Source organism: Lytechinus pictus, unplaced genomic scaffold (genome assembly GCF_037042905.1).
Source record: "Lytechinus pictus isolate F3 Inbred unplaced genomic scaffold, Lp3.0 scaffold_19, whole genome shotgun sequence".
Classification (NCBI taxonomy): Eukaryota; Metazoa; Echinodermata; class Echinoidea; order Temnopleuroida; family Toxopneustidae; genus Lytechinus; species Lytechinus pictus.
Genome location: NW_026974140.1, coordinates 2,445,877 through 2,460,419, shown reverse-complemented (window position 1 = coordinate 2,460,419; position 14,543 = coordinate 2,445,877).

Genomic DNA, 14,543 nt, shown 5'->3' with positions numbered 1-14,543 from the left:
AAAGAATTACAAAATCTCAGATGAATAATAAAAATCATTGATATATAATATAAAAAATGGGGGGCCCAGAAGGGACCCTTGAGGGACTCCACATGATACAGCGTGATGACTTGAGTCAAAGAAGATATAATTAGAGAAGACAAAGGGGGTAATAAAACACAAACAAGAATATACTATGCATAACGAAAAATGCATGGGAAACACAGAATACATTACATAAAAAAGAAAACGTCAAAAAAAGAAGAAAATTCTATGTAAGATATAGCACCTTAAACCAGTCACGGACATCCAACTGGGTGGATGGAAAATAAAGTATTAAGATGAAGGTTGACTTTATACATGTTACTTAAAGCAAGTTCAAATCTTCAAGAGAGTTGATTATTTTTTTTAGCTCTTTGCTGTTTGTAGCGGAGATTAGGGCAATCACTTGCCCATCCCTGGTCCAAGCAGGCTTGACCTTGGCATTATCCCGGGTTGCCTTTAAGTAGCTTTGCGTTTTTCTTTGTAAGATCTTGAATTGATTTTCTTGTGCAGGCAAGCTTTCGCCTGTGAGCCAGCACTTCACTTCTCTGACTATAGGACGTGAACTTCACAATGATTGGTTCGGGTGGAGGTGGTTGAGGGACAGTTCCAGGTGTAGATGATGGCGTAGGTGTGGAAAGCTGCTTGGGGTTAGCTTTCAGCCGATGGCTTCTTCTGATGTCGCCTTTCTCCAGGTGGACACCGAGAGAGTTACTAACCAGATTATTGACAGCTTAATCTGTATGTTCATTTTCAAGCTCAGTGATTTCAAAAATGCGCAAGCAATTCCTTGAATACTGCTCTTGAGCGTTCAGCTCCCTCTTCAGCCGCTCGATCTCTTATCTTTGGTCCATCTCTATGGGCCCTCTCAATCCCTCCTTCAATGCCAAAATGTAGCTTTAGAAAGGTTTTCACAACCTCCATGGGATTCCCATTTGCACTTTGGGGTATTCCAAAATATGAAAGTTGTTTCTGACCAAAAATCTCTCCAACTTTTTTTTCAGCTTGCTTCAAACATTGCTCATGCTGATCAATTTTAGTCTCTAATGTTGCAACTTTTTTCTTAAGTGTGTTAAGTGTGTACATACATTTTTTCAAATCACTTGTTTGCTTTCTGCGAAATACCAGGGCTTCTTCAAACCTTTCAGAGTAGCCTTTATATCCATAATTTCCTTCCTGACTAAATCTTCAAATTCTGACTTTCTTGATCCATGTGTGCTGATGAGGGGTTTAGTGAAATAGTGTCCGCCAAAACTCTAGGGACTTGCTTCACGATAGGTCCGCTCCGAAGATTCAAATTAATTAGTATTTATTACGTAGATTATGAGAGCTCCCACTGATCTTGTCTTTACACTACAGTCGCCATGACTCCTAGAATCTCCTATGGGTAGATTCAACCTCTTCTCTCGTAGTTGGAAACCATATGAATTCATTCTTTCCTCTTGCGATAGCCTCAGAAACATTTCTCATGACACTGTAAACAGCTGATTGGGATGATGCCTCGTTCCCATGCATCCTCTGGAATGAACCTGAATAAGAAAAATAAATTCCAGTGAATAGAATTTGAATGGGATAATATTTCAGGGAAACCAAAAGCAATTATAAATAAAGCATAGATAAAGAACATGAAAAAATGAACGAAACGTATTAAACATAATTAAAAGCAAAGCTTTGCCTTTAAGTAGAATCGGCTATACATTCACAATTCTAAATATGTTTTTGGTTCAAAGATGCAATACTGTTAATATTTCATACTCTTCTGGAACTACTTCAATTTGAAGTTCAACTCCCTCACTCTGTACATAATGGAACTCAACATGACGTCCATCAGCTGTAGAAAATGTGTCTCTAATCAGTTGCGCAGCGCAGGCTACAATTCCCAATTTCTACACAACATTGAGAATGTAGAACAGTTTCCATTGGTGTACACTCTCCACAAAAACACCAATCATTTTTAGCGAGTCTATCACCCTCTGGAGCTGTGGCTGATGGAGATGCACTGTCACTAGAGCTATCCTGTTGTCTTTGTCGTTGCCTCAACTGAATTTCCTCTGCCATATATTTGTACTGAACACATGTTTTGTAAAGCAAGAAAGAGGCTTTATGGGTTTTGAATTCAGTTTATTTTATAAAGACAGTATGAAAGTGCTGCTGGGGGTAGTGTTGTCATTTTTTAAATACGTAATTGTATGGAATTTTGACTTTTTGAAATTCGGAAATGCAATCACTAAATTTAACATGCTGACTTTAGACATTTATCGGCAATTTGATATTTCTCTTAAAAATAGTTGGTATGCATTTATTATTCAAAACACAATTTCAGTTGATTCTAAACTAACTCATTTTGTAATTATAATCATACTGGAATGTAATTAGTCCAAAAATATAAGGGCATACAAAATTATGTGTTTTTAATGAAAGAGTGATATAAAATAAAGCTCATCTAAGAACATTATACATATTGAACATTCAACACTACCTGTACCCTCTGCATAAAAAAAATATTGTATAGGTAAAGGATAATTGATAAATCATTATTTTGCAGTTTTAATCTTGAAATAATCATTTGTAATACCTGTGACGTTCCTGTCTGCACGATAGGACAGGGCTTTTGTCTCGAGTTCCTGCCATTTATTCGTGCCTCTGCCCAGTCCCTTTCTGGGCCACCCGCAGCTCGAAGGCACTGAGTTGCAGTCGCCCACCCTCTCCTCTTGCATTCCTCAACCTGAAAAAAAGATCATTTTTCAAAGCACATCTAGTATAATTGAAACAATAAAAGACAACACTTAATTATCCCGTTCATTACATGATCAATGCATGCCTCTAAATCGTTGAGCCCCAATATTTGAATGTTGTATTTTCTCTACGATAAATTTAATATGGGGTTCTAAGCTAATTTGATTTTAAAATTTATGAGTCTGCAGTCAAATATCCAAAAACATTGACTTGTCTGTTTTACACCCTTTTCAATGACCTTGTGTGCGTTAATGGGTTGTCAGATCCGCGCTTAAAGAATAGGGTGAAAACTTTATGATAATCTTTATATTTTTAGTTAGTATAAAAATCTAAAAACATCTCTAATATAAATTTATTTAAAACTAAAAATCCTAATCTACAACAAGCCCCATCCCCTCCTCCTCCCTCCAACCCACACTCAGCCAAACAGATACATCTTGGGCTTCTATTCATGTTCAGTTTACATGGGAAAATTGGCCACCTATATCTACAATAAAAATATTTACATGCCCCATTAAAAAAAAACCATGGTCCGTAGTCTGAAGTCAGGTTAAACTTAGACCACGGTCTAAGTCGGTGCTAAAATTATGGGGAGCCAAAAATTATGTTTATATTGAATATTTCTCATGTTTATTGTTTTGTTTCCTTTTGCTTTTATAATGAAGAAAAACACTTCAGTTATCATTTTATCAATTTATCAATTATGAATATTTTGAGTGTTGTATGAGTTAATAAATTGGATGGGTACTCTTGAGCTTTTTGCCCCAATTGGCTCTCCATACTTAAACCACAACTTTAATTTAAACCTGAGTTCAGAATACGGGCCCATATGTTTATATACAGACATAATAAAATATCCACATTCTGAAGTACAAATTAACATGAGCCTCATGCCATACTATACATACACACCCAAAAATATAGAAAAAAAATATATAAACAGCATTACTTTTCACACTATTTTGTCTCACTTTTGACAAACTCAATGTCATACACACAACTAATATAAACGTACTAACTTAGAGTCACATATATGTTACCGGTATGTTATGTAAAGTCACAACTTTACATAACAATCTTCTTCACAATTTTGTGCATCTCTAGTAATTTCGGACAATGAGAGATTACAATTTAGAATATGAAAGAGAATGGCAGAGGAAAGACAGTGATGAAATCTTTTAAATCTCTTCTTAACATCATAAAGTTAAGTTTCCAGTCTGTCATCAGTAGTGAAGGACTCATCACCTTTAATGCAGCATCCCTTCAGGCCAAGTGCCAAAGATGGTTGGATATCTTCTTTACCCAAGGCTGAAGTTCCTCTCACCCCTTCTTGTTGCTCAGCATTGGTCTCTTTCATCATCAGGTTTTTGCATCCATACCATATACCCCATTGATGGTTGATCGACTCCTATTTCTTTGTTCTTTTCATTAAGGCGGCTGTTTGTGGATGAGCGTCTATAACAAAACTGATGACATTAATCTTCACACAATCTAGGCCCCGCTCTAATCCTGTCCGCTCCAAGTTGGGTGATTAATCCCTTGCCTTCTGCACAGGTGCAGATGTAGTATGAAGGATCTTCTTCTTTTCCTCATCACAGAAGGAGTATGTCATCATACTCTCTCTGTACTCCTCCCAGGGGTGGAACCATATGACCCTTAAATCAACGTTTCCACTTTGGCGAGTTGTTCGCGAGCTGCGCGAGTTCTAACTCGCCTTAACTCGCACAAGCTCGCATGTACATTGTATTTTACATTTTTTCTGGAATTTGCATGAGTGACAAAAGACTCAACATCGAGTTCACTACGCTCGCTGAGCTATGAACGAGTTATCAATATTTTGTTACGAGTGATAAGACTTTCATACGACCAAGGGGCGGGAAATGCACATTTTGGCACTTAAAGATGGATGCCGGCGGCGGCGGTGTCAACACCAATTCTTTAGGGTCAATGAACTTTATGTTGGGGGAATCAACATCAAAATCTTAACCTAAAGTTAAGTGTTTGAAAAGTCATCATAAGTTTGAAAATATATGGACCTAGTTCATGAAACATGGACATAAGGTTATTAAAGTATTGCTAAACATCCTGCCTGAGTTTCAAGTTTCACGACCAAGGTCAAAGTTCATTTAGGATCAATGGACTTTGGCCAATTGGGGGTATTTGTTGAATTACCATTATAACTTTGACAGTTTATGAATCTGATTCATAAAACTTGGACATAAGAGTAATCAAGTATCACTGAACATCCTGTGCAAGTTTCAGGTCACATGACCAATGTCAAAGGTTATTTAAGGTCAATGAACTTTGGCAATGTTGGGGGTATTTGTTGAATTACATGTACCATCATAACTCTGTAAGTGTATTGGTCTAGTTCATAAAACTTAAACATAAGAGTAATCAAGTATCACTGAACATCTCATGCAAGTTTCAGGTCACATGACCAAAGTCAAAGGTCATTTAAGGTCATTGAACTTTTGCCATTTTGGAGATTATTATTAGATTGTTGTCATAACTTTCAAAGTTTAGATACAGTTTATAAAATGTGGATAGGGGTAATCAAGTATCACTGACAAGTCTTAGGTCACATGATCAAGGTCAAATGTCACTTATTGTCAATGAACGTAGTATTGTATCATTTATATGAATGGTGTTTTTTGTGAATGATTATTTAATAGTAGTTTTCAAAGTCAGCACTGCTGCTATATTGAATCGCGTGATGTAGGTGAGACTGCCAGAGGCGCTCCACTTGGACCTGGTCTAATTTGATGTCTTGTTCTTTTACCTGGCTCTGCTCGTCATTGACCTCTTCCATTTCAATTGTCTCTTCCTGCACTTCTACTTCTACCCTTGTTTGAATGACATCTTCTTTCGGTGTTTCCCTACCTGAATGGCCACAACTCTTGGATCTCTTGGGTCGAGGCATATTTATCTCCTTATGTGTTGGTAGTTATAATAATGCAGTGACAACAGCTTTTTAAAAGTACGTGTACATGCTTGGGTCAGTTAAAATGTGCTCTCACTTTGAACTAAACTCCTCAAAAAAAGTTTGGAAATCTGACTTTGATCTTTAATCCCTCCTCGGTTTTAGTAAATATCAATGTGTAATTAATATCAATGAATAGATAATTTAATTTTCTTTAAAATGATACCCTACATGATATGATTATGGTTCACATGGAGTGCAGTGCCTTGAAATGTGGGGCAAGGTCAAAAGTTGCAAAATGACACAATATTGAAAGTCACTGTTCTTTTTTCCATGGTGATGAGTGAGTTTCTCAGCTGTTTGTTTTAATTGTTTTCATGCACCTTAACATCAACATTAACATGGAATGAAACACACCTCTGCACAAGCAAACATAACAAACAAACCATCACTACATAAACCACAACAAAACATAAAAAATGAAGAAGCAGGGGCTTGATTTGAATGGATTTTCATCTCTATTGAAACAGACAAAAGAATCATGTTCTGTATTGACCCTTCATGACTTTTTTTGCTCGTTTTGCAGCTTTTCAATTCAGACTTCATCCAACACTTTTGAATCCTGCTCTTTTCGAGATGGCATGATCATAACAAGCATGGTATCATTGTAAAGAGAATTAAATGATCTTTTGAATGATGTCAAATATGCATTGTGTAAAATTGGGAGTTGGGAGAAATTAATGGTCAAACTGAGATTTCCAAACTTTTTTTTGAGGGGTTTATATATAGCAAAATATAGATCACTGGATATTTATCATTCAGCTGGCATGTCAATGAGCACTTGCAACGCACTCTTAATAAACTCGTATGAAACTCGCTGTAACTCGGGGTGCTCGATCTAAAGTCGCGCTAATTGTGGGCACCTCCACTTGACTCGTAAAACGATCGCAATGCTCGTATCTCGCTCTTGAAAACTCAGAACGCACTCGTGTATACTCAGATGTGGCATGTTATTACGAGTTTATCTCGAGATTTTTAGGAGTAATTACGAGTACTGCGAGTATATAACGAGTTTAGGTGAGTTCAGCACGAGTTACAGCGAGTTAGCAACATTTTTGAACATGTAAAAAATTTTTGAAACTGTTCAAGACTTCAAGGAGAGTTGTCCCGAGCTTGAACGAGCTCCGCTGAGCCATTCCGAGTGGTTGCGAGTTATCCCAAGTTTCATGGTGAGCTTTATGCGAGTTATCGCGAGTGCCTCATTTTGGCAACTCGCTATAACTCGCGATGTTAACTCGCCAAAGTGGAAACGTTGCTTAAGAGCTGCCATGAACAAGTTTTATTCTTAAACCATACAGACATCTTCACATAACATGACTTGACTCTAGCATTCCTAGTTCTGAGGGGTGGCGTACCCCATATGAACAAACATGGATCCTCTTCATCCAAGGATAAAAAACTACGGTAAAACTATCGTTTAACCATAACATGTCTGTCCCAATTTACTCCTGTTATTTCATTGTTTACAATGGATCCACGGTACAGTAAAACCATGGATTAATCATGGTATTACAGTACACCATGGTAAATCCAAAGTGGCTTTAACTCAATCACGACAATTGCCCACATTCTGTGGTTTGGATCATTAATGTTTGATAAAGATACCTGAAAAATATACCAGATGCATGAGCATAAAGAGCAAAAATTTCTGCTCATGATGTATTTGATTATAATGGCACATGGCATTTTACACCAGGAATTAAAAAAAAAAAATTCAAATACATTGATATTACGTAAATTATGTGAGCTCCCACCGATCATGTCTTTACACTATGGTCGCCATTTACTCCTAGAATCTCCGCTGGGTAGATTCAACCTTTTCTCTCATAGTTGGAAACCTTATGAATTCATTCTTTCCTCTTGCGATAGCCTCAGAAACATTTCTGATGACACTGTAAACAGCTGATTGGGAAATGAATGAAACGTATTAAACATAATTAAAAACAAAGCTTTACCTTTAAGTAGAATCGGCTATACATTCACAATTCTGAATATGTTTTTGGTTCAAAGATGCAATACTGTTAATATTTCATACTTCAATTTGAAGTTCAACTCCTTCACTCTGTACAGGTCTGTACATAATGGAACTCAATATTACGTCCATCAGCTGTAGTAAATGTGTCTCTAATCAGTTGCGCAGCGCTGGCTACAATTCCCAATTTCTACACAACATTGAGAATGTAGAACAGTTTCCATTGGAGTACACTCTCTGCAAAGACACCAGTCAAGTCTGTCACCCTCTGGAGCTGGGGCTGATGGAGATGGAGGTGCACTGTCACTAGAGCCATCGCGTTGTCTTTGTCGTTGCCTCCACTGAATTTCCTCTGCCATATATTTGTACTGAACACATGTTTTGTAAAGCAAGAAAGAGGCTGTATGGGTTTTGAATTCAGTTTATTTTATAAAGACAGTATGAAAGTGCTGCTTGGGGTAGTGTTGTCATTTTTTTAAATACGTCATTGTATGGAATTTTGACTTTTTGAAATTCGGAAATGCAATCACTAAATTTACAAAATAGGCAAAGGCAAAGATTTTTAACATGCTGACTTTGGATATTTCTTGGTAATTTGATATTTCTCTTAAAAATAGTTGGTATACATTTATTATTCAAAACACAATTTTAGTTGATTCTAAACTAACTCATTTTGTGATCACAATCATACTGGAATGTAATTAGTAAAATAATATAAGGGCATACAAAATTATGTGTTTTTAATGAAAGAGTGATATAAAATAAAGCTCATCTAAGAACATTATACATATTGGACATTCAACACTACCTGTACCCTCTGCATAAAAATGTTTTATAGGTAAAGGATAATTGAACAATTATTCTTTTGCAGTTTTAATCTTGAAATCATCATTTTTAATACCTGTGACGGTCCTGTCTGCACGATAGGACAGGGCTTTGGTCTTGAGTTCCTGCCATTTTTTTTGTGCCTCTGCCCAGTCCCTTTCTGGGCCACCCGCAGCTCGAAGGCACTGAGTTGCAGTCGCCCACCCCCTATTGCGTTCCTCAACCTGAAAAAAAGATAATTTTTCAAAGCACATCTAGTATAATTGAAACAATAAAAGACAACACTTAACAAAATTCTCCCGTTCATTGCATGATCAATGCATGCCTCTAAATCGTTGAGCCCCAATATTTGAATGTTGTATTTTCTCTATGATAAATTTAATATGGGGTTCTAAGCTAATTAATTTCAAAATTTATGAGTCTGCAGTCACGTATCCAAAAACATTGACTTGTCTGTTTTACACCCTTTTCAATGACCTTGTGTGCGTTAATAGGTTGTGAGATCCGCGCCTAAAGAATAGGGTGAAAACTTTATGATAATCTTTATATTTTTAGTTTGTATAAAAATCTAAAAACATCTCAAATATAAATTTATTTAAAACTAAAAATCCTAATCTACAACAAGCCCCATCCCCTCCCCCTCCCTCCAACCCACATTCAGCCAAACAGATACATCTTGGGCTTCTATTCATGTTCAGTTTACATGGTAAAATTGGCCACCTATATCTACAATAAAAATATTTACATGCCCCATTAAAAAAAACCCATGGTCCGTATTCTGAAGTCAGGTTAAACTTAGACCACGGTCTAAGTTGGTGCTAAAATTATGGGGAGCCAAAAATTCTGTTTATATTGAATATTTCTCATGTTTATTGTTTTGTTTCCTTTTGCTTTTATAATGAAGAAAAACACTTCAGTTATCATTTTATCAATTTATCAATTATGAATATTTTGAGTGTTGTATGAGTTAATAAATTGGATGTGTACTCTCGAGCTTTTTGCCCCAATTGGCTCTCCATGCTTAAACCACAACTTTGAATTTAAATCTGAGTTCAGAATAAGGGCCCATATGTTTATATACAGACATAATAAAATATCCACATTCTGAAGTACAAATTAACATGAGCCTCATGCCATACTATACATACACACCCAAAAATATAGGAAAAAAATATATAAACAGCATTACTTTTCACACTATTTGTTGTGTTTTGTCTCACTTTTGACAAACTCAATGTCATACACACTAATATAAACGTACTAACTTAGAGTCACATATATGTTATGTTATGTAAAGTCACAACTTTACATAACAATCTTCTTCACAATTTTGTGCATCTCTAGTAATTTCGGACAATGAGAGATTACAATTTAGAATATGAAAGAGAATGGCAGAGGAAAGACAGTGATGAAATCTTATAAATCTCTTCTTCACATCATAAAGTTAAGTTTCCAGTCTGTCATCAGTAGTGAAGGGCTCATCACTTACAATGCAGCATCCCTTCAGGCCAAGTGCTAAAGATGGTTGGATATCTTCGTTACCCAAGGCTGAAGTTCCTCTCACCCCTTCTTGTTGCTCAGCATTGGTCTCTTTCATCATCAGGTTTTTGCATCCATACCATATACCCCATTGATGGTTGATCGACTCCTACTTCTTTGTTCTTTTCATTAAGGCTGCTGTTTGTGGATGAGCGTCTGTAACAAAACTGATGACATTAATCTTCACACAATCTAGGCCCCGCTCCAAGTTGAGTGATTAATCCCCTGCCTTCTGCACAGGTGCAGATGTAGTATGAAGGATCTTCTTCTTTTCCTCATCACAGAAGGAGTATGTCATCATACTCTCTCTGTACTCCTCCCAGGGATGGAACCAGATGACCCTTGAGGGCTGCCATGAACAAGTTTTATTCTTAAACCATGCAGACAACTTCACATAACATGACTTGACTCTAGCATTCCTAGATCTGAGGGGTGGCATACCCCATATGAACAGACATGGATCCTCTTCATCCAAGGATGATTCCAACCAGGTTTAGTTGGAAGCCGGAAATTTAAGAAGAAGTAAAAAATGTAAGATTTACGGAAGGCGCACACCCAAAGACGGATGAAAAGCAATTGCTCTTAAAGCCCTTTTTAAGCTTTCAGCTCTGGTGAGCTAAAAAGTTTTCTTGCGATTATTGCCAATGATTTTTTTTCAGTGCAAACGGGGGAGTACTACTATTTGTTGATTTCTGGCAGTTTTGTCAATGATCGGTTGCATGCCTTTGAGTTTGTGATTTTACCCAACCCAACATGCGTATCACCTACCCCAATAGCCTAAACCACTTACCCCCCCCCCTCCTTTGACAAAGTAAAAGTGTTTGTAAATTCATGATAGTTACCGTCATATGCTCTAGCATACCCACCATTTTTTACGGGATAGGATTTAAGGAAAATGTATATCCAAAATGACCGTCCATGGCCATTATTCTCCCTTTCACCAACTCAAGCACCCTTAGTCATTGTTGGGAAGGGTCATACTAAAGCATGCCGCACCCAATATCGTGTGACCACTTTCCGTTTCTTATGTTATTACATAAAATCATAATTTCTTTTCATTATTTCATACTTGTGTGAATAATGTGTCTCCCTTATAATGAAATAAACTGCAGCAATAAATATCTAATGCACTAAAGCAGTTGTCAATCCAATTTTTCTAGTTCTTGGAGGAAAAAATTAGAATAAACCTAATTTCATATAAAATACAAAAGAACAAGTGGGGATGTGACATCATCAGCCCACCTAATGAATATTCATGACGACTGTTTTCACAAAATATTGCAAAACTTAAAAATTCAATAACTTTGTTATTTGTTATCCAATTTTGATGAAATTTTTGGCAGTTTGTTCAGTGAATTCTACTCTATTTATTTAGCTATAAATACTTCCAGCCCGGACCATCCCTTTAATGCAATCTGGTTTTTATTTCGTCTCAATTTTTTGAGCAAATATTTAAATGTGAACAGGCCAGTTTATGAATGTGTGTTTTGAATTTTTTGGTTATGTTTATTTATTTTTTGAAGGGGGGGGGGGGGGGGGTGATGATCCATATGTGTATTGTGTATTTATACAAAGAATGTACATAGTCATTATAGTAATTGGCCAATAAATATCAGGATTCAGGGACCTGTCGCTGAAAGAGTTGCAAGTAAACATAAATTGATATTGTGATCGATCTTTGATTATTTTCAACCATTTGATTGCAACCTTTCATATAACATGGCCTTGGTGTTTCTTGTAAGTTTATTTACTTTTATCTTATTTGTAACTCAGAAATGACCCCTTTGATGAAATATATTTTATAGATTTTTGCTGCACGGATTGTATTTTAAGTGAGTCGTAATGATATGAGGGAATTACTGATCAGAATATTCTTGGAAGCTACAAGAGGTATCATTATTCCAACTATTTGAAAATTTACTTGCCTGACCGGGCAAGTGCTTCTAAAAATATATGTAGCACCCTGCATTATGTATCATCTTCTTCACACAAATATATGTACTTGAATTTGTGATTTTCATTTTCACAATTTTTGTTCTTCCTTTTTTGTATTTTTGTTTAAAATGAAAATTAAATTTTATGATGCAAACAGTAAAAGTAGATGTCTTTTGTCATTTTGTGTTTATCCTGTTCATGTTTTTGTAATGGAAGTAGACCGAGTATTGAGATTTCTGCATGCATATTTCTGCTAGGGGCACCTTGCTTTAAATAATCCAATAGGGCTTGATTTTTAGAATCCAGTCAGTATGAATTAAGTGATTCTGTGTCAGGCAGCCACTAGGGGTTACACATGTTTTTATTTTTAGATTATATTTCATTGTGTCTATAAACTGGTTTACTTAAGTGAAAATAGTCTGACATAAGGATGGTTTTGTTTCATGTGATGTGTGATTGAGCCTGAAACGGAGGCGAGAGAGAGAGAGAAACATAGAGACGTAAGAAAATGGGGCAGATGCACGGGATAGGGAGGAGTATCTAGGAGAAAGGGGGACAGAGAGAGGGGTGGGGAGAGGTATAGAAGAAAGGGAGCAGAGAGAGGGGTGGGGAGAGGTATAGAAGAAAGGGGGGCAGAGAGGGTGGGGAGAGGTATATAAGAAAGGGGGTCAAAGAGAGGGGTGGGGAAATGTATAGAAGAAAGAGGGACAAAGAGAGGGTGGGGAGAGGTATATAAGGGGGACAGAGAGAGGGTGGGGAGAGGTATATAAGGGGGACAGAGAGTGGGTGGGGAGAGGTATAGAAGAAAGGGGGGCAGAGAGGGTGGCGAGAGGTATATAAGAAAGGGGGTCAAAGAGAGGGGTGGGGAGATGTATAGAAGAAAGGGGGACAGAGAGAGGGTGGGGAGAGGTATATAAGGGGGACAGAGAGAGGGTGGGGAGAGGTATATAAGAAAGGGGGACAGAGAGAGGGTGGGGAGAGGTATATAAGAAAGGGGGACAGAGAGGGTGGGGAGAGGTATATAAGAAAGGGGGACAGAGAGGGTGGGGAGATGTATAGAAGAGGGACAAAGAGAGGGTGGGAGAGGTGTATAAGAAAGGGGGCAGAGAGAGAGGTATATAAGAAAGGGGGACAGAGAGAGGGTGGGGGAGGTATATCAGTTTCAGTTTCAGTTTAGTTTATTTCATTTCCATTTTCTGATAATAAACATAACAAACATATATATACATATGTATAAATGTACAAAACAAAATAAGTGTTATAAGTATACTTCAATAATCAATTAACAAATTCGTAGGAAATAGATGAAATGTATACAATTTTTGTTCAAGATACATTTTGATGATTAGACAAATTATAGATTACAGTTAGCATGTGAAAATGAAAATTAGGGACTTGTAATTGTAAGCCCCTTAGGATAAATTTGTAGTAATCTTAATCGTATGTAATTAAAAGTAAAGTAAGACAATCTAGACCATATATGAAGAACGGCAAAATAGGTTTGAATAACAAGGAAAGAAAGGGGGGCAGTAACTACATAGGTTAGAGGGATAAGGGAATATTAAATAACTGGGGGGAAAAACAAACCAAAAAGAAACGATTATGTGCCCAGCAGAAAAGGAAAGGGGAGGAGAAAGAGAAATAGGGTCGAGAGGCAAGTATCGTGGAAAAGATAAAGCAGTTCATGTGTTTCATACATTGTACTCATTAAGGAATGAGAGTTTTAGGTGTTTTTTGAAGGTGTTTATATTTCTATATTGTTTAAGGCTTTGGTGAATACCATTCCAGTATTTAGGACCTGTATAAATGATGGTTTTTTGTGCGAGTGTGGTTCTAGTCAGAGGGGGGTGATATTGGTGTTGTATAGCTTGTCTTGTATATAAGAAAGGGGGACAGAGAGGGTGGGGAGAGGTGTAGAAGAAAGGGGGCAGAGAGAAGGGCGGGGAGAGGTGTAGAAGAAAGGGGGTGGGGGAAAGGTATAGAAGTAAAGGTCAAAGAAAGGGGTGGGGAGAAGTGAAGAAGAAAGGGGGACAGAGAGAGGGGGTGGGGAGAGGTTTAGAAGAAATGTGAAAAGAAGAGGGATGGGAAGAGGTATAGAAGAAAGGGGGACAGAGAGAGGGGTGGGAAGATGTATAGAAGAAAGGGGGCAGATACAGGGGTGGGGGAAAGTATCTAGAAGGGGGACACAGAGAGGGGTGGGGGTCAAGAAGAAAGTGGGACAGAGAAAAGGGTAGGGAGATGTATAGAAGAAAGGGGGTCAGGGAGAAGGGTGTGGAGAAGTGTCTAGAAGAAAAGGGGACAAAGAGGGGTGGGGATATGTAAAAAAGAAAGGGGGCAGATACAGGGGTGGGGGATTAGTATCTAGAATAAAGGGGGACAGAGAGGGGGTGGGGAAGTATAGAAAAAAGAGGGGGGCAGAGAGAGGGGGTGGGGAAGTATAAATAAAGGGGGTCAGAGGGGTTGGGGGTTATAGAAGAAAGGGAGACAGAGAGAGAGGTATAGAAGTTAGATTGGGACTGAATTCACAAAATA